The following is a 22479-nucleotide window of genomic DNA, read 5'->3' as shown; positions in this document are numbered from 1 at the left end:
CGCAGTCCAGATATTTCACCTATAGAGAACATTTGGCACATCGTTAAATGGAAAATATGCCAAAGACAACCACAAAACTCTTCAGCAGCTGGAAACCTTTATCAGGCAAGAATGGGACCAAATCACAACACCAAATTTCCAGAAACTCATAACCTCAATGCCCAGATATCTCCAAACTGTTTTGAAAAGAAGATGAAATGCTACACCACGGTAAACATGCCCCCGTCCCAACTATTTTGAGACCTGTAGCAGGCATAAAATTTGAAATGAGCTCATTTAGTGGATACAAGTGTAAAATGTCTCCATTTAAACATTTGTTATGTTCTCTATGATCTATTGTGAATAAAATATTGGCTCATGTGATTTGAAAGTCTTTTAGTTTTCATTTTATTCAAATTTAAAAAACATCCCAACATTTCCGGAATTCCGGTTGTAGTTTAGCCAAAGCAACTGTTTGAGGAAAAAATAAAATAATAATGTTAAAATGTCTTAATTGTTGTCACGAATCTGGTCTGCACTTCCGTTCATTCACCACCAGAGGTCACTCGCTCACACATGGACTTTCACACCACACTTCATAATGGACTCCAATTCCCATCATCCAAAACTGATCACAGCTGTCACCAATCACTCATTGCACTAATCACACGCACACCTGATCCCACGCACACACTGATCACACACCTTATATAAACCCTGGACTTTGTTTCCCTCGTTGCTGAGTATTGTATGCGTTTACCGCTCCCCTAGCCGTAGCTACTCTACAGAGCCATTGTTAGTATTCCTAGTCTGGCATTACCTGTTCTCCTGTGTTTATTTCTAACCCGTGTTTTCCTGGATTAACCCTTTCTGTGCCATTCCGTGTTTCTTTTCAGTTCCTGTATTGTTCTGCGTTTTTCACTCCCCTAGTGTTAGCTGCGATACGGAACTTTTGTTGTTTTCTAGTCTGTGTTCCTAGTGTTTACCCCTGTCTCCCTGTTCGGACTCTGATCATTTCCCTTGCCTGGATTATAGCTCATGTACCTGGATTATCTCTCTGTCTAGCCCCTTTGGATACTGTTCGCTGTCGCCCGACCTTTGCCTGCTTTAGGATTACTCTTTGTCTTGTCCCTGCCATACCTGTTTGCCATTGCTCGACCCTGCCTGTATTGATGACCATGCCTGTAAATAAAAGCTTGCATTTGGATCCGCATGTCTCACGTCTCGTCAGCCCCGTTACAATTGTGGTTTTGTTTCTTTTGGCTTCTCAAGATGTTAACTGATAGACTGGAGTGGTGTGGATTATTATGATATTTTTATCAGTTCTTTGGCCTCTCATTCTGATGGCGCCCATTCACTGCAGGTGATCCATTGGTGAGCAAGTGACAGAATGTTACATTTCTCCAAATCTAATGAAGAAACAAACTCATCTACATCTTGGGAGTAAATTTTCAGCATATTTTAATTTAGTTTAGGGCCGCTCCCTTGCAGTCTACTTACAACTGGCTGAATTCCCTGAAGTAACTTGCTCAAGACAACACTTGTGCCAACAATCTTATAGTTACTAGCCTAGACTATTAACTGCAATGCAACAACTTATAAGCAAATATTTCATGATTACATAAAGCCGTTTTAGATAATAGACTTATATATATGTGTGTAGAACCTGGTCGCACAGAACACACACATATAATCTTAGCTCAGGATATTCCTAGGAATTTATCTTCCATCATCGACTCATAAAATAGACAAATGACCAGCACGACGCCCAATTCTCTGACTAGCGTCCTGCCATAGACTCGTAAACCATGATAAGTTTGAGGATGAAATGACCGCGCTACATCTGCACGGAGTTAAGAACAAAGAACTACTTCTTTGGAGAGGTTCCAGAACCAGAATGTTCGAGATACTGCGACCCCGCTTACCATAAACTACGCTTCTGATAAACAAAAAGCAACTGACTTACAGCTTCGTCTGAGCTAAGAAGATCACCAGAGCTACACAACGTGATACTCTTAATGACCTCAAGACCTCAGCTTTGGTCTCCCACCTTCCAAAGGAATGCGCTCTTTTTCTCTTCTTCTGCAAAAGAGCACCCAAACTTTTATGGACTTTGCCAAAAGGACAATTAAGAAAAAAAAAACTGCTGCTATTAAAGCAATATACTCAAGAGGCGATATATATATGAATGTGGTATTTTATGCTTGTTTATCTTGCTGTGGTTATTAGAACTTAGGATATTTTAATCTATGACTTAACCCGTTTAGTAGGTAAAAATTATAGGTATTCGATATGACAAATACCTCATGATTGATGTCTTATATATATCTACAGTATATATATATGCTTGGTGTTTTATGTTATGCATGGTGTGTTTTAGTTTGATCTTTGCCTTATAACTGTCTTTTTGAATAGATAGCCGTGTGTAGTATTGGGTTAAAGCTTATCTCAAATGCCGGAAGTTGAAATGACTTTATATGTCGATTTTCAGTCTCGTATGAATGATGAATACTTTTATAAGAAGTTATTAAGAAATGTGCCTCACATGATGGATGAAACATTAAGATAATGTATGCACGAAGAGAAGCCGTGCTGGGCGGGGCTCCGCCCTACAGAGACAATGTGATTGGACCAAACAGTGAATAGGATGGACTCAAATCAGTCTGATAAAACAGACACCCAGCTTTGGAAAAACTGCGCAAGAAAAAACTGAGCTGGAAAAACTTGGCTGCTTGGAAACTTTGGTCTCGCCTCAACCGCCTACAGACTTAACATCTGGCTGATCATCTCAAAGGACTTCAACACTCTGTCAACGTCTGACCAAAGAAACTTGCAAAGACTGCAGCGTAAGAACTTCAAAGCCTTGCCATTCACGCGCTGCCAGGAAGCCATCCAATCGTAGAGAGGATTCCCCGAGTGACGTCACGCGACCACGACACATCAGCGCGAAAGTCCGGGATTTCCCTCAAGCAACCATCCAGAGAGAAGAATAGCCTTCAACTTCAACTCAAAGCAAGTAAACAAACCATCTCTATTTGCTGAGCTGACTTGAATGAATCTTTAAAAGATAGCGATAGTCGAGTCTTCTGTTTGTGAGGTCTTCAGGTCGTCTTTATTCTCAGGAAAGAGAATAGCCTTAAACTTTCTTAAAACTGCTTTCATCTTGCCAGAACGTGCGTATGTGTGTGTATGTGTTTTGTTAGTATTGTATCCTAGAATAGCAAATAAACTCTCGTTTCATTTATAATGAATGGTCTGGTGCCGTGATTTTCAAATTTGAAATTATTTGCCAAAGATGGTGTTACCTGTTGCTCAAAATTTCCCAACCAATTCTGTATTATTATCGTGGCCACAAGATAAACAGAATTGCTAAAATATACTGGTTTAATGCTCACTGGCTCGAGTCGTTAAGAAAGTATAAATTATACGTTTTGATTAGTGCTGTCAATCGATTAAAAAATGTAATCGCGTTAATCACAGTCATGGACTGTGATTAATCGCAAATTTAAAATACTAGGATTTACCTGTAAATGTGTTGAAAAAGAAATGCATGACAAACTAGTTTAAGGAAACAGAATCTTTCACACTTCCGCCAGGTACGAGACATAATCCTTATAATTCTTTTATCATTATTCTTTTGTTTTTATTCAGCCATAAATCAACCTTTAAACTGGCGATAAAACGTTTACCAAGCCACATCACTTCAATCCCAGTATACATTTACCCAACTATTATCAAAAGTATTTCTAAATAAATACAACAAAACATTTCTTGCGACCTTACGTGAAATATTATGACAAAATGCATTATGAAGAAGAATTGGACCTGTTTTGCAGCTGCATTAGAGCTAACATGCTTCATAAGACAATTTATAAGATTAATAGTACACTTTTTCTCAGAACTCACTTCAAACCACCATCGAGTGTTTGTAATAACTTCCTTTTACGATCACATGTGGAATTTGGTCGTTTACTGTTGTTAAAATATGCTATTTATAGCCTTATATATCGCTGCACAAATTAGCATTTCAGACGTACACATTCTCAAGAAAATCACATACAGACCATACCCTATCGTAATCGTGTGTTTATTATCTTATATAATCTATAGTGGCTGTTGTCATGTTTATTTCTGCTGTGTAAAAGCCTTAACATGTATGCTGCTGAAACTCACGTTGTTTGTGATGTTAACCGCCTCTCCGTTCTTAAGTTGCCAGGTACATTCCAAGTATAATACATATTAGTAAAAGGATATATTAAAATTTTTATTTGTCTATACACTTTGGGCGGCCGCGGTACATTATAAAAGTAGCCCAAAAAAACGCAATCCGCCACGGCCCTGTAATTTTTCCCGCGACTGTATTTTCAAACTAAACCACTTGTGCCGCTATCGTTACCCTGGCAACACAGGTGCTGTCCCCTCATCACACAATGATTACCATCCGCGCTGCGATGACGGGAAGAAGTTGGGGTCAAACCTTATCAAACGATTAATCTGCGTTAAAAAAATATTTAAAAATGTTGATTAATCGCATGTGTTAACGCGTTAACGTTGACACCCCTAGTTTTGATTAATACCAATTAATCAGATCCAGCAAATCTCTATTATTCGATTTCCTAAAGCTAAAATTCAGAATAAAAGCTTAAATGAGGAGCTTATCAAATTTACTACATATAAATTAGAGCTAAATTCCTTACATATATATATATATATATATATATATATATATATATATACACATACATCTTTCAACACAATTATCCTTAAAAATACATGTTAAGTGGCTCAAGCATTCACACGTCATGCTTTCACATACGGATGATTCTAACAGGCCTTTAATTACAGTTGCAGTCATCGAGAGCAGTATAGTCTCTTAACTCAGACTGACCTAATAGGTAAATATAATTTGATAGTGAGTATGAGTCACTTCAGTAACCCGTGTGCACAGAGACCCAAAATAACACCAGCGAGAGGGAACAGTTTAAACAGTTGCTTAGCAACCAATTACTTTCCGACAATTAAGGGTACTTATGATGTCTACATAAAATCTGGGTAATGAGAGTGTTTAATATCCTATGGGAACTGAGCATAACACCTTTCTGAGCACTTCTAAGTTTGGCTTAGGAAAAGAGCATGATGTGATGTTGTCTTTCTAAAATGTGATGTGAGATTTATGAGTGATAATGTCAAATGGTTTCTCAAAGCACAGCCTGTAATAATGACTTTATTATGAAGCCATCTAAACTTTGCAAATTACAAATCCACTCAATTAGTTGACCTGCCTCGCATTCAGCCGGCTGGGTGGTTAAATATAGTTTTGTTTTTTGTTTTTTTTATGATTAAACAACCTAATGATTTATCATGATTATCTTTCAGTACAGCTCATGTTACTTAATAGAGCTAAATTAATAAAACTCACAAGTGGGAGGAAACCAAGAACGGGTGGTGTGACTAAAATACTTCATAACCACAAGTTTCCTTTCAGTCGGTCACTCCGAGTCACGTCGGTGACCGACGAATTGGGATCTCGCCAGAGAGACCAATCCACTTCGAGTGTAACTAAATAAGCCAATAGACATTGGCATGCGGTATTTTGCTTTTGGCTGCCACACCCCACAGCGCGGGTCTGTTCCCTGCTTCAGGGAATAAGGGTTACATACATAACCGAGACGTTATTATTGCTGGAAATGCAGTGACAAAAAAATACATTATATTAAATAAACTTCATCTCCTCATATGGCCTCAAAGTACAAGCTGTTAAACATTTAGCCATTGTCAAACAAACTAAAACAAACACAACTTTGATGCAAATTAATTCAATTCCACATAGATAAAAAAACAAAAAAACAACTTGATTATCTATTTGCAACTCCATTTGCACCCCTTTGGTAATTTCTTCATTTTGATTTGTTTTTGCTGTTTTTATATTTCACCGTTGCACATGTAAATCAGTACTGATCAAAGAAAGTCTCTTGCAGCATGAAAATGACAACTCCAATAATGTTCTGACATCTTTTCACTCATAGTCATGTTAAATCGGTGTTGCTCACCTCATTCAAATGTAAAACTCATCTAATTGGTTTGTAGACTTCATGTTGAAAAATCATGCATTTCAATGCATCTGTTTTCTTCATCTCAGAAAAAAAAAAAAAAAAGGAAATATGGGATAATGGGATAATATTTTCTCAAAAGGCATTTGTACGTTATTTACCACAGGGTGCATATTTGTACCTAAATGGCACATATTAGTACATTTTGAAAGTGTATTGTGACCTCCCAGTGACAGCTCTGTAACTTTTTCTTCTTCTTCTGAGAGTACACAACATCAAGTATCTTCAGCAAATTCATGCCTTATTTACCCCTAATGGGTTCACAGAAGCACCTTAAAGGGTTAGTTCGCCCATTTAAGACATGAAGTTGTATGCAATCCTTACCAGCACTATAGTGCATACACACTGACCCACCCTTTAGTCACCTCCTTGGTCAGAGTTCTGGCCGCTGGAAGTTTTTCAAGATAGTACTCCCGGTTAGTTTCCGGGGCCTCAAAACTGTGCGTTTTTACGTTAAAAAATTATTTGCGTTTCAAAGCTTGATTAATTTACATCACAAAAAACACGCCTGACAAAATTCATACCTCAGTTTTAATCGGCACTATTTTCTTTCCATTTCTATCAATCCGCGCTGCTGTCAACGTCAACAGTGCGCACGTTCAGATCAGCTGTTCCATAGTGTTTACACAATCGAATGACAACGACATAAAAAGTAGAAAATGAACAATGGTGCGAACTTGTAAATTCCCAGGGTGTGACCACAAGAATGTGCCGGGATCACCATTCAGATTCCATCGTTTTCCAGTTTCGGATATAGCTACGAGACAGCTTTGGCTGGTTGCCATCAGCTACTCTGCGGGAGCTAAAATATCGAGAATCAAGGATTTCCGTGTGTGCAGTGCTCACTTCAGCGAAGACGATTACATCCCCAACCAAGGAGGAAAAAGAAAAAAAATGATTTTAAAGAGTTTTGCTGTACCAGTACCACGGGTAAGCTCTATTTACTAACTTTATGATCCAATGTCTAAACTGTACGGTAAACAAGCTGAAAATTACTTTCATCATCATCTGTTCCGTCTGACATTGTGCTAAAATTGGTTTCGTCATCAGAAGTTTCGTAGTCAGACATGTTGTCAGCGAGTCGCGCTATCACAGCTGATCTGAACGCGTGCGCACTGTTGGCGTTGACAGCAGCGGATTGATAGAAATGGAAAGAAAATAGTGCTGATTAAAACTGAGGTATGAATTTTGTCAGGCGTGTTTTTGTGATGTAAATTATTCAAGCTTTGAAACGCAAATACTTTTTTCACGTAAAAACGCACAGTTTTGAGGCCCCGGAAACTAACCGGGAGTACTATCTTGAAAAACTTCCAGCGGCCAGAACTCTGACCAGGGAGGTGACTAAAGGGTGGGTCAGTGTGTATGCACTATAGTGCTGGTAAGGATTGCATACAACTTCATGTCTTAAATGGGCGAACTAACCCTTTAAGGGTACATATTACTCATCTAAGGTACATATGGTACAACTTTGTCCCAGTTTGAATATACTGCCCCAGTGACAAGCTGTTGTTCCCTTTAAAGGAACAATGTTTGCGCAATTGTTTCTCAGAGTTGACAATTTTGGGATAAACAAACAAACAAAAAAAAAAAAAAAAAAAAAATATATATATATATATATATATATATATATATATATCAGTCAACAGACAATTCACCCTTCACCTAGAGCTTGGTTGACGGGCAATCTGACCAATTATATTGCTGAATCTGCCGTTTTTGTTCTGACAAACAAACCAGACATGAGAGTATATTAATGTTGGAGGACTTGAACTTGAAAAATGGTGTGCATTGACATCTTTTCAGAGTTGAAACAAGATACCTTCTGATGTTCATTCATGTTTAGCGCTATGGCTTGTCAGATGTAGCAACAGTAAGTAAAAGGGGCAGAACTTTCAGAAGAGGATCATGTGGAACCTTTGCAAGCTCAAATAAAGGGGATTTGGAACAAAAAGTGTTTCCTGTCACCATGGTAATAACATGCTACTAAAGCAACTCTTTTTTATCATCTTCTCTAGCGTAGCTCAACCAAGCCTCGTCTGTGGGTGGGAATTATTTAAATTAGTGACATTGTGACTTCACAATATACAGAAGTGGGCTGTAGTCCAAACGAGCCAATTGTTAGCCTTAGGGTTGTGCCGATAGACGATAGTATCGTGTATTGACGATAGTCAGAGATATCGACGATAGCAGATGTCTTTGTCGATAGTCAAGGCGATATTAGGCTCATTCTCCAATTACTGTATAAAACTATTATTATTATTATTATTATTATTAGGCGGCCTATATTATTATTGGGCTATTATTATCAAATTGCCCCGCTATTTCACCGCAGCACACTTCACACACGCGCATATGAGGATTAGGCTTCTCCTCCTCATTGGAAATGTTTTAAAAATGGACTCTAAAACTAAGCCCACATCAAAACTGAACTGCAGGGTGATAAACCTTTATTTACAAATTAGGCTATGTCAAGAGTGCAAAAAGAAACATCTTTTAGACATCTTCTTGAACAGCTATGAATGAACATGATGAAACTGCACCGGCGGCATTTCTTTTTCTTTACAGCACATTAACAAAAAAACAATGATGCTTATTCTTCATCATCGTTATTATAAAAAATATACAGTTATCAGTCTAAAACAGGGCTCGTCATGGGGCGTGCGGGCCGGAGCGCTGTATGACTGATGTATCCATTTAATTTAACTTTACTCCAAAAATATGAACTTACCTGAAAATACTTTTATCTTTAACATGTTTGTTTATGTCCAATATTTAGTGTTAAACTGTTGGTCTTTAAAATAAATGTACTTTTGATTTTCTCCTTGACTGATTTTTAGACTGATAACTTCCGCGCCGATGCGGCAAACTTGTCACAGTAGGACGCACGGTAGCGATGTATGACTGCTGTATCTGAATATAGTTTGAAAGTATATTATTTCGGTTATTGGTGCTCCCAGGCTCTCTCTCTCATGCACACGTGGTTTAAAATCACTAAATAGTTATGAAATAGCCTATGATAAGTACAGTGAGTCTCTCTCTTGCCCCCACCCACCCATGCACGATAATATCGTGTATCGGCGATCTCACGGGCTGGCAATATGGCGATATGAAAAATGACCATAACGTCCAACACTAGTTAGCCTTGCAGATTTATTTTAATGGTCAAAGAGCATTATTACTCACTATCTAAAGTATAAAAAGTGAAAAAGCATAATAGGACCCCTTTAACCTTAGAACTGATAGTTACACAAATATGTCTAAATCTTGGATACACAGCCCTAATTTACTCACAAATCACATTTCTTTAAATTAAAAATATGGCTTATTTTGTCATCATTTTTCATCATTTCTTGAATGCAAGTTTATCAGCTGCAAGTTGAGCTGAAAGGTAAAAAAAAAAAAAAAAAAAAAATAGGAAACTTTTTTTCTGAGGTCGATTGGCTTGGGCACTGGTAAAAGTTACTTTTCCAAGCTCTAACAAGCCTTTTGTATGCGGGCTCCCCAGGGACTGAATTATCCTGCCTGCTCACTCCCCATCGAAATAACATGATGCCAGAACAGCCAGACCCACACCCAGGTTCATTTAAAGCAGTCTAATCTGAGGAGGCCTAGTTTTGATAAATATACCCATCAGACAACTGCCACAATCTCTCGCCATCACATTTTCAACAGAGAGCTCAGCCGTTCTTTATCATCATGACTCAAATCTGCTGCTGTTTTATCTTGCAAAGCTCACATATTGTTTTCGGATGGAGGACCTTTTTTTTTTTTTTTCTTACACAAGTTCTGTTAGATCAAATAATGCTGAGTTCTTTAGCTTAGAATACATATACAGGAATGCTAACTTCATACTTTAAGATAAAATAACTTTTAATGTGGTCAGATCTTAAAATCCTATCCTAGGCTGGTTTTCTGGTCCTAGGCCAGTTTACTTTGTAGGTTTTTGACTGGGAAACCTTCAGCTTCTTTTTCTTCTCAGCAGGGTAGAAAAACGTTTTCATGGAAAGCAAAATACATTCTGTACTCCTTATAGAAAACCTTCTATAAAACATTAAAATGATATTAACTCACTTCTTGAACCATTAATTATCATTACGAAAAATACTGCACTCCGGTTTTTTTTTTTTTTTTTTCATTATTGTCTGAAGTATTCATAATAGACACTTAGGGTAGGAACAGCCATGTTCAGATGTGCAGAACTGCCTGTTTCTATTATCCACTATGAGTGAAATGCTGAAATTACTAATTCATTTATGATTCTGAGTGTTTGTTTTTAGATGCAAGAAAACTGATTTTAAAACAGGAAAAGTAGTACTATATTAAGGTTTGACGTCAAACGTTATTATTGTCATGGCCCGTTACCATGGTTACATAAAATAATTTAAGTATTAAGTTTATTTTCCGTCTTGATTGGTTGCATTTGACTATAATTAACACAGTTCAAATTTCTTTGAGATTAAAAAGTTTAATCTTAGCAAGTTTGTACAAACGACCTGGACTCTGCTATTTTAAGTGTATTCACATGGATTTTCAAGCGTTGCTCATAAACTGCATGCCTTACACATCACATTTACCATTTTTCCTACAGTATGCTTCCAATTTCTCTTTTATTAGTGTTTATTTTCAAGTTTAAATAATTACTTCTAGCGCACGTGCCTTATATCATCAGACTTGTATTTCTGCTGTACAGATACAGACAATAAAAGATATGTACCTTGAATGCATTGTAAGTCACTTTGGATAAAAGCATCTGCCAAATGTAAATGAACGAGGACCAGACCAGTTCAAAGATAACATTTCCCACTGCCATAGCTCTCAAATCTCATTTGCGTCTATGTTTTAAAATGCACAAACCTATGCCATTTGGTGATGTTTTTTTTTTTTTTTTTTTAGGAACGCAATTGAATACAAGTGTTAATAAGATTTGAAGAGCTCCAAAGGCTCATGAGTTGTATAGAGTAGTTCTATGATACTTTTGTGAAGGTCGGTATTATAAATTTCCTGCCACATTTATGTAAGACACACGCTCATCAAATGCAACAAACTTCCATATTGTGTAAAACAGGTTGCATCGCTTTCGGCTGCATTTCCCAAAAGCACCATCTCACCAATGGTCTCTACAATCTGCTTAGGTTACAATGCTTTTGGGAAACACTGCTTTGATCCTCTGTGGAGTATGTGACTGCATATGGCAATGTTTCACTCAGTAAATCTTCAGGAGCTACACAGCAGAAATCACTGTTAGGCTTATCCTGCATTTGGTGCTTTGTTGGTCTTGACAAAGGCATTTTCTTCTTTTCACTGACATTCAGATATTGAAGTAATAAAAGACTGCAACAATACAAGCAGCTAGGTTGGCTGATTACTTTATATTTAAAGGCTGTTGTCAGTTTATGCTACTTCCTTCTTTGTGGATGAAATGAGATACGTTTTTCAGTTTGGTCATGTGATGCTCAACACAAATTCTGTTAAAATTTCTAGACTAAATTCTACCTGCTACACAATGAATGAATGAATGAATCTTCAATAAATAATACAGCCTTATTTATTCATTCATTTATTAGAGTGGGAGAGAGAGATGGGGGTAGGAACAGGAAAGGTCCACGAGGCAGGATTCGATCTCGGGACACCCGAAGCGCAACTGCGCCATATGTCGGCGCACTCCCCACAAAGGCTATCGGCGCCGACCTCAGTGCGCTTTTAACTAGTTTTTTTTTTTTTTTTTAGAATCAAGCAAGAAAGGCAGGAGACTGTATATGACAAACACTAGGGGTGTCCCAGACTAAGGATTTTCATAGTCGAATCAGAATTTTCGAATCTTGCCGACAGTCGACTGATAGTCGAATCATATGTTTGGGGGCGGGGGCAAAATACACTACCAAGAGTCAAGTCAGACATTTGACAGTCATAATTATTGACGTTAACACAGGGAAAATGTGTAACGGACGCCTCGCAGATACAAAAATAATGTTTTATGTTTTGATTAAAAGATTATCATTAAAGTCAGCGAAACCCTAAGAATTTACAACATTTTTTTACCACAGTGCTCCCATTGCAACGTTATGTATATGACAGTTATTAATGTTCTGCATTTGAGCTGCGCGCACTGAAGATGACCAGTAGAGTGAAGCATTTGATAGCAGGTTTTTAATCAATGGGATTTAACTCATCATTTATCTCGTACAGAATCAGTGTTGGGAACGTTACTTTAAAAAAGTTATTAGTTATAGTTACTAGTTACTTATCACAAATAGTAACTGAGTTAGTAACTGAGTTACATCATTATAAAAGTAACTAATTACCAGGGAAAGTAACTATCGTGTTACTTTTTTAAAAAAATGTTCAAATGTCAAATAACTTTGGATGCCTCTAATATTAAATATGTTAAATTAATGAAATGGACACTAAAAAGAATAAATTATTATTATAAAACATTGTACATTAATCTACACTATTTATCTACTGACACTTAGTATCAGTCAGTCAAGCATTATAATATAATATTATGATAATTTAATATTATATGATGATAGAACTTTAGTAATTAGAATAACCAAGTATGAATGCATATTTGTCATCAACATAAAACGCACTAAGGATTAATGAGCTGCTGGGTTCATGAATATTAATCACATTGTCTGCATTCGCTCGAATTGATTTGCTGAAATCAAAACAGGGACGATAATAGGTGAGCGCCAGCCAATGAGATTGTCGTTTGCGCATTAGTTCCGCCCACTAGCAGAGAACCCGGCAGTTCCCAAGGAATTCCAACGGAACTCCGTTATTTTGACAGGAAAATATATCAAAGAATATCGTTTACATGTAGCGCGTCAATTCTGCATGTTATGAAAGACTCTCTTGCTCTGTATCTTTCTTTGCGTGCGTGTATGTGAGAGAAAGCGACGGCGAGTCGTGCGCCTTCACACTGTTTATGGTACGTCAAATACAGCTACACTGAGCATCCATTCAGATGAACTGAAAAATGTAATTCTAATAATATAGTAATGCCACATTGTATTGTCAGTAACGGTAAGGGCGTTGGGGAAACAGTAATCCGTTTGATTACTCGTTACTGAAAAAAAATAACGCCGTTATTCCCATTACTGTATAGAATACGGTTCGTTATTTATACGACATAACGTCAGTATTACGACTCATAGGCTATCTGCAAATGTCCCGAATGCACATGTCATGAACGTTTCTGCGCGGCTCTGAATGAACTCCTTTTGTGGACTCGTTCTTCACGCAACAACGTGCAGAAACACAGCAAATGTAAAAATTCACAGCGTTTTATAATAAGTGTTCTCTTTGTAATGTTATGTATATGACAGTCCCAGTCATAATTATTAATATTCTGCATTGCTTCCTGCTTGCGCTGCGCGCTGACGAGATAATCACCATAGTACTACAATGAAGGCTTTACTGCAGCGTAACCCAAATGCATTTTATGCCAGATAAATAATATATACAATATAAACCAGCTGAAATCTTTTGAAATCACTTATACCCTACCTGAACGAAAAAAATCCAGTCTTTCACTCTGTCTTGTTACAGATTTAAATCCTTGCCGCCAAGATGTTGGATTAAGTGAAATTTAAATCTATAGGGGTGGTTGGATTTATTCACACACATTAAAAATATTTATTAAAAGCTTCTTTCTTTTCAGATTTTTATTTACAACATTATCTTAATATGCTGTATATTAACTTATTGGGAGAAAACTGGTAGTTCTATGTGAAATCAGACATTGAGAACCCCCAAGTAGCCAAAATGGCATGATCATAACACCCAGTGAATATTCAACTGTGAGATTGGTAGTCGAATCGGGCTCCTCCTATGGAAGCATCGAATCATTGACTATTCGGGGTCACCCCTAACATGATTTGACTGATTTGGATGTTATGCAGTAAGGGCGACAGCACAATGCATTAAAGGAAAGGACCATTCATGTTTTTGTAATCGTTGGCCAAAATCAAAAAGAAAACTAAAATGAAATCATCTTTGAAAGCAAGGGGGCCCCCTGGTGTTTCAGGGGCCCTATGCAACATGCGTACTTTGCTTATAGAGAGGTTCGGCTCTGCTTTCTGGTAGAACATTTTTTGCAATTTGATACCTTTTGCTTTCAAAGATAGAGTACCCAATGCCTATTGATTACTCATTGCATTTGCAAATGTGACTGTAGCCGGCTTTGTTTGGCTAAGTGAACTGGTTGTCTGTTTGATTGTTTAACATTCATGCCTACATGCAAATTATCAGTTTGTGGCCTCCTCCATTCCTGACAATAGCAAAACTGCTACATCATTGTCCCAAAGGTAAGCTTTGATCAAACAAGCTGTTATTCAGATTTCCTTCTTGCATTATTTTGCACAACTAAATAATTAATTAATTAATTAATTAATTAATAAAAAATCAGTATCTGTTCTTTAAATAACCTCTGTGCCTCTGTTTCTCCCCTGCATGTTTGACATGATTCATCGCCCATTATTTATCATATGCAACATGAATGCCCATCAACCAGTTGTGAGTAATGGATTTGTCATAACCCACCATGCCCGGCTTCATTGCTTCTGCAGAGTGTGGGAGTATAACACAGGCACAGCGGCGTGCAGCGCATTGTGGCTGTGCAGGCGGCTGTCTGGCAGCATGTTTGTCAGTGTGTCAATGTACCGATGGGAGAGAGATGTCAGGGAAGGTCACTCCACACCCGGCTGTACCTGTGAGTGATGGGCAGCACTCAGGACGGGTCACCGCGGGCCCAGCAAACAGGACGTCTCAGGTACTGGAGCACAGCGGCCCCACCGAGTCTAGTGAAACCACTTGACCTAATTAGAGTGTCACACACGACTGATGTGAACAGCAGTCACTGAAAGAGGTCGGAGAACTTCATCATTTAAGTATGGGATTGTGAAACTAATTTGACAGCCCTGTCAGTCGGTTCCATTAGGCCTGGTTTATTCTTAGCACTCCGCGTGAGTGTGAGGATGTCTGCGCAAAAGGTGATGCCAGGTGAGTTTGATGATTTTGTTAAAAAAGAAGTTCCTTTAAGATGCATACTTGCTGTAAAATACAGTGTAAAAATGCAATTGAAATGACACGTGATATTTATATTTTAGGTTGGATGGGACTTTTTATTTCTGGAACGCATTTGATTGGAAATAATTTCTCCAGCACAATGGTAGTCATTTATTCTTCTGCAAATTCATAATGTTGATGCAAATTTTGTCAAGGTTTATCATATACAATTGCAATGAAAATGATTCATATTAAGCATTAATGTACAAATGTAAGCTGTTTTGAGGATCTTTTGAGAAGCTTTTCACAGCAGTTTAGAGGCATATTAAAAGTGATAATGTCAATATATAGTGTCTAATATATAATGTTGCTAATATTTGTGAGTTACAGGATTTTTTTTTTTTTTTTGTAATACAGCTGTCATAATTATTCAACTCCTATTCAGTGCTGCTGTTTTTAAGTCACTCATTTGTATGATAGGGCACCAAACAGTGTTAAAACACAAGTAACACTATGAAAAAAAACCTAACTAGTTTGAGCTGTCAATATGGCTAAAATATTACACTAAGCAGCGTTTATTGGAGATTATAAATAATAAAAGCATTTGCATTTGGTTTAATATTTTTTTACATGAATGTTAAAATGTTTTCATGTTTTGATATTGTGCTGCAAATACTCACAACATGACCATGTACAGAAATGCACCGCATATACTCGCAACACAACCAAATACAGAAACGCGCTGCAAATACGCACAGACCACATCTTAAATGTTTAAGGTAACGACAAGAAGTGACGAACCTGGGTGGCACATGCTTATCAATGTCTACTCTGAAAGGTGAGAATTTTGTCTCTTGGTCACCGTAAGACAGCCATGTTTTATGAAAATATTCCTATACAGAGTGATGTGATGATTACATACTTTTGTAGTCCTGGAAACCTGGAAATTAGCATCACCTTTTTTCCATCGACAAAAAACCAACAGGGTTTATTGATTGATTGATTTATACTTATTTGTTTATTTTATTTTATTTTTTCATTGACTTTTGGATTACAGCAGAAAATAAGCTCTGTGACCAACAAAAGTTCACGATTCTTACGTAAGTCTGTCAATATTCATAAATGAACACAATTTTTATGAATTTTGAAGTCTAAATACATTCACCAAAATAAAAAAAAAATAGCTAAGGCTATAAACAAACTACAATACATTTGTACTGTATGTTTTCAATGACAACTCTTTCAGTATTTATTTAAAAATATTTTTAATTTTAAGAAAATTTGAGTTAAGTGTTCTAGTTTGAAAGAGTGTTATTATAAACACAACGAGGCTGTGAAAGCGGCTAGTGACTAGATGAGTTTACCTGTTCACCATTTGAAAATTTTCATAATCCTTGTCACCAATGTCAATATCAAACTAATACAAGCCTAAAAAGATAAAAAATAAATAAATAAATAAAAACTCAAGCTCACTGAAAATAAATAAACAGTCAGTGATGAAATAAGTATAAGAAACTAATTGCAAGCAATAGGACAAAAAAACTAAAATAAATAAGAAACGCTACATACATTGTTTAAATTAATTAGTCTTCACTGTGTTAATTATATCTATCTATCTATCTATCTATGATAGATATAATTAACACGTGTATTATATATAGATTATACACACACACACACACACACACACACACACACATATATATATATATATATATATATATATATATATATAAACACACACACATATATATATATATATATATATATATATAAATAAACACACATATATATATATATATATATATACATAAACACACACACACACATATATATATATATATATATATATATATATATATATATATATAAATATATCATTATTTTTATAATTATTTCTTCTTATTAAAGTTACAAAAGTGATTTAGTCAAGAGTAGTGAGAGATTTTCTAGCAATGTGCTATGATTAATATGAATGGCAGACAGAACGAATATTGGACAGCTTCTCCTTTAAGACCGAAGTCCGGATCCAATATACTGTTACATATGCGTTTTCTCTTTTAGCTGTTTCCTCTCTCTTAAGACCTAAATCGCTGTCTTTATGAGGATACTTGCCAAGACGGGGATTCTGAGGCATATGTGTTTATGTAATCGTTCAAAGTCAATAAAGCAGCAAAAAAAAAAAAAAAAAAAGGCGCGGTCCTCTCACATAGAAACAGAGACGGCGCACACATATAGCTCTGTTGTTTGTGTTTCAACGGCTTCAATCGGTTGTTTTAAAACTGCAGTGCTTAAAAACGCATGCCCATGCTACAGATGTAGTCCCTCGTTTAGGAACGAGCTCCTCGTTTTGTTCTGGTCGTTCTCCACCTGGTTCTGTCTCCCCTTCACGCCCCATGGGTGGCGTGTAAAGATCGCACTCATCCAAATGATTAAAAAGTATTACCGTAATGTATTTTGTGACACCACGAAATAAACGATAGAACATCATATGAAACTATAGACTTTTTATTTCGTCCATCCGATATATATTGTCATATCGCACAGCCCTATTCACCATGATGACATTTAATGCAGTGGTTCTCACTTCCAGTCCTGGGGGCCCCCTGCTCTGCACATTTTGCATGTCTCCCTTATTTAACACACCTGATTGAGATCATCAGCTTGTTAGGAAAGAGATCCATGAACTGAACTAACGAGCTGATGATCTCAATCAGGTGTGTTAAGTAAGGGGGACATGCAAAATGTGCAGAGCAGGGGGCCCCGAGGACTGGAATTGAGAACCACTGATTTAATGTCCCTGACAACTTATGTAGTTTTATTTGGCCACTTGTTAAACTAAAAGTCAAAGTTAAACACTTTAATAACGAAACCACAGTTTCAGATTCTGAGTATTGGGTTTCAAAACCAGCTTACTCCTACATAGCTAATCTTTCTATGGCTGAATAAATATGATTATGCTTATATTAACTGTTCAGCCTCCTGCACCTCTTATCACCTTCTTTTTGGATCATTAGTCATCAGTTCCTCTACTGCAGGTGTCATGATGGTCGCAGCCATTTTAACTGCAAATTCAAGTGCGTTACGTGCAGCTAAAAACAAGCTCTAAAACAGATCATTTCATGTTTCAAGTTCATTTTGAAAGTGATGTCTGAGTGGGTGAGTTATTTACTCTGTAATTAGTCTATCCAGTTTCATGCATTCATGCTGATTATTGAACTGTCTGTGAGCATGAGAGGTGGGCATTATCTAATTGGCCTCATTGTTTATACTTATTAGTATGTACCATTTACAAGATGAAAAAAAAAATATATGCAATTTTGTTTGGATTGATTGACTCCCACTGGTCGTAGTTTCTGAAATACAATAGCAGTTATTATGTATTCTAAACTATAAAGATAATAGTTAATATAAGATCAATTAAATAAAGTAGATTACTGCTCACCATTATTTGAGTGCTTCACCACAGCCATCATCTTCTGTTGAATTATATTTTTGGTCATCTTTTTTTAGTTGTTACCAGTGTGAAAATAGCAATCACACACTGATAAAATGTCCATTTCCACACATTAATGTCACACTACTGCACATAAATGCTGGTGTACAGTGCTGTGAAAAAAAAAAAAATCCTGATTTATTCTGTTTTTGAGTATATCCAGCACTAAATATTGTCAGATATTCCTAAGAAAATTAACATAAAAAAGGCAAATACAGTTATCATTAATAAACTGTATTTTGTGTTTATTCAGGTTGCCTGTTTCATGCACTTTTTTTTGAAGATTTGAACCAATTTAAGTCGTCACCATTATTTATATACTGTAACACTTTATACAATACAGATTGTTTCAAAGCTGCTTTACAGTGATAAATAGAAAAATAATGATGCAAACAGAATTCACTTCTGCTGTGAAGCAGCTCTAAACAGTAAAACGTGTCATTGTTCAGTTGAAATCAGTGTTGACTCAGTTAATTTCAATTAACTGTATAAAAATCATCAAATATAAAATAATTTCAGTGCATCTAGATAGCAGTGGTGTCATCATCTAGCTCAGTTCAGTACTCATCCAATAGTGTCAGTGGAGTCAGATCAATAATATTGCTGAATACTATGTGTCCCCAAATTAGCACGCCAAAAGTCGACAGTGGCAAGGAACCCAAACTCCATCAGGTGACAGAATGGAGAAAAAAAACATTGGCAGAAAGTATGTTTAGTTTAGGGATCAGTTCTCCTCTGGCCAACAAATGAACATGGTGTGATTATGATTCAGGCTGCATCACAATTTAGTGTGAAATATACAGGACTGTAGGCCTACAAGTAGCTGGAGTTATTAATCCCATTTAAAGACTAAAATCTAAATTCAGGTTTACATTTGTGGCTAACTAGAACGTGAGTGACCTTTAAAGCATTTCCAGAAATAAAGTCTCACCAACATCTGTTGAGTGCCTTTTCACTTTCTCTCTTCTCTTTCCTAATGCTTTCTCTGTTGCAAAGAGGGGTACACTGTACCCTGAACACTTTTCAATTATTTATTTCCTCATGTCAATTAGGGGTTGATGCTCTCCTAGAAACAAACAAACAAACAAATACACTGTATTCAGTACAATTTTGTTTATTCCATTATTATAAATGATGTACTGATGCTATTGAGAACTGAACTGAGCTGGACAATGACATGACTCATTTCTACAGAACTGCTTATAAAAAATTGCTGAGCCATAGCATAATTAAATACATACACAGGGTTGTCACTGGTTGGATCGAGATGTTGGTGTTTATTATAGTAAAAGTGTAGTAAAAACAGCATTAAACCAGTTGTTTTGTTTGTGTATCATAAGCACCTCGCGCACAGACCCGCGTGCGCTACAGATCAGCACTGAAGCGGCATTTCCTCTCATTTTCTGCTCATCTCAGCGGGTTGAATAAGATATCCGTGAAGTCATTTTACATCTCTCTAAAATTATAACTAAAGATATATGAGGACATTAGACATTATACTCACCGCTAAACTGGATGAGTCGACTAGTCTCCAACTCGCCTGATGAACTTCTCTTCCGGAAAGCGTTTCTTCTCTTTTGTCACACTTGTGAATGGCCTCGGGGTGTAATGATGTTATTATGTCTTTGTGCTTTAATTGTGATAGTTCACATATGAACGATGTTGTCAAACCAAAACGTGTTTTATACTTTTATATCCATTCTGCAGTAGACACTACGGAAAAGACGCTGATTTACTGTCTGTTAAAAGTAATAATAAGCTGCTCGCGAGACTTGTTGTCAGGACAACGACCTTTGGCGCGAAGGAAGATCTCAAAAGGAAGATCTCAAATGCGGGTTATTAATCTATGAGGGTGAAATATTCCATAGGCAAATATTTTTTGTACAAAAATATTTTTGTACGAATATTTTATAGGAAGTCTACATTACAAAAAAAAAAAAACACTTGCCAAGTCTACTGTAACCACAGCACTTGCTACATGTTGCACAATATAGCATAACTTCAGTACAGGGCCTATACAAGAAGACTTTATTGGCAATGACAAGAACCTCATTGCCATTAAAGTGAAATTACTGAACCTAATCATAGGAGCTTTATTTAAAAATAAAAAATAAAATTTAATTAGACAGACTTTGAATCAGAAGTTTTTGCATCTGAAATCTTCACCTGCATTTCAGCGTATCACTGAACTGCAGTTATATTGTATCTGTACTGCATTAAACAGCAAATCTACAGTTGCACTTCATTGCACTTCAGTTTTACTGCTCTTGAACTTTAATGAACTGCAGTTATATACTTCATTATACTGCAATTGTCCAGTTGTACTTCACTGTACTGCATTTATACTACTTTGTACTGCAGTTTCACTGCAGTTGTACTTCAATGTACTGCAGTTATTTTTTGTAAGGGTATTTGCACTTTTAATATTTTACAGATACATTTTAGATTCCTTAATCATCCCCCCAAACCTGAACTTAACTATTTTATATCTATGTATAAATGGCTCTATTAGACATGTCTCTTAAAGTCACCACCAAAAGAAAAAAAAAAAAAAGGCAGTGCGGTGTGCTTCACATTTTCAGAACTAAAAAACGCATTCGGTGTGATCAGGGCCTTTTAAAAAAGAGCAGTGCACTGCGTTTTTTTATGTTGCTAGGCAACCACCAAATCAGCTGGCCTGTCAGTCTAATCAAAGGATTATAGAGGGAGCGCTCTAAAACCTTTGGTTTTTGCTGTTAAGTAAACTTAGCCTGGTAATACCAAACTCTGCTACTTCGCTTTGCTTCATAAACAGAGTCTGGAAGGGCATAATTGACAAGTGTTTACTTTCTCGTGGGCGGGCGCTTGTCTGAAGTTTAAAATCATTGGTGTACCCGTAAGCCAATCACATAACGTTTAGTTATGATGTATGTTATGTGCTGGCTCAGCTGCCTCGAACTTCCTCTGTAAACACAGGTATGCAGCGAAAACAAAACCATCGAGCGAAATACCGGAGTGAAGATGGCTGTGAACAACTTTTGCAGATTATGTGAAGTAAATCTACGCATCCACAATTATCGCCTTGCCGGACTTTGGCCTCCCCATTTTCTCGCTGACGATTGGTAATAGTTGATAAATTAAACTTTTCCCAAAACCTGTCGAGAGTAGGGCCACAACATCACCTCCATTCACAATGTGAACCAAACACTCTTCTTGTTCGGGCTTCAGTTGGCAAATCCATGGGATTTGGGAATATTCACCACAACAGAGCGAATAGTATCCAGTGTCTCCATGTCCGCTGTTGTTTTAGATTTCCCTCACCTAAACTACAATCTTAAATTCGGTGCTTAGTGTCTACATCACGGCTCTCAGCCCGCCCCTCTGTTCATTGGTTGGCCCGGCTGCTGCAGAGCCGGAGATAAACTGGGAGATGGTTTACTATATCAGACTGATTACAGAAGCTAAATTAAATTGAGCGGAAGTACGAAGTCTGACATAGTCAGGCTAAAGTAAACTGTCATATTAGCAGAAACCATCATGGAATCCATCATTCTTCACATTTAACATTAAAAAAACAGCAATAAAACGTAGACATATTGACATTTTTTTTAAAACTCTGACTGATTTCATGAGACATTCGTTTTGTATTAAATTGTTCAGATTTTTTTCAACATGCATTCAAATATTCATATTTATTTTGTGCCGTAAATATTAAAGAGGGAAATATAATTGATTCATATACCGCTTGAACTGAGGCGAATTATCTCACTACAAATTATAAAAACATTTGGGGCCTGGGGCCTGGGGCTGACTTGCTACGCCACTGCATGTCGCAATCTGAGCCAATAAGCGTTAGATTTCACTGCCATAAAACTTGTCATAAAGTTCTTAAAGTGGCTTTTG

At 36.8% G+C, this 22479-nt stretch overlaps 2 long non-coding RNA genes across 2 annotated transcripts; one reads left to right on the top strand and one right to left on the bottom strand.

Annotated features, from left to right (window-relative positions):
• The first annotated feature begins 12771 nt into the window (after nucleotides 1-12771).
• Nucleotides 12772-15679, top strand: LOC131540215 (uncharacterized). The gene is made up of 3 exons (XR_009271218.1): nucleotides 12772-14401; nucleotides 14608-15095; nucleotides 15203-15679. It is a non-coding gene; the product is annotated as an uncharacterized LOC131540215 (long non-coding RNA).
• A 2200-nt stretch (nucleotides 15680-17879) lies between these two features.
• Nucleotides 17880-20670, bottom strand: LOC131540217 (uncharacterized). The gene is made up of 3 exons (XR_009271219.1): nucleotides 20102-20670; nucleotides 19529-19663; nucleotides 17880-18710 (listed from the first exon to the last, which is right to left on the bottom strand). It is a non-coding gene; the product is annotated as an uncharacterized LOC131540217 (long non-coding RNA).
• Between the last annotated feature and the right edge of the window lie 1809 nt (nucleotides 20671-22479).

The sequence above is a fragment of the Onychostoma macrolepis genome, chromosome 05 (assembly GCF_012432095.1).
Source record: "Onychostoma macrolepis isolate SWU-2019 chromosome 05, ASM1243209v1, whole genome shotgun sequence".
Lineage (NCBI taxonomy): Eukaryota > Metazoa > Chordata > Actinopteri > Cypriniformes > Cyprinidae > Onychostoma > Onychostoma macrolepis.
The sequence above is the reverse complement of the archived record's forward strand: the minus strand, read 5'-3'. Positions and strand labels throughout refer to the sequence as shown.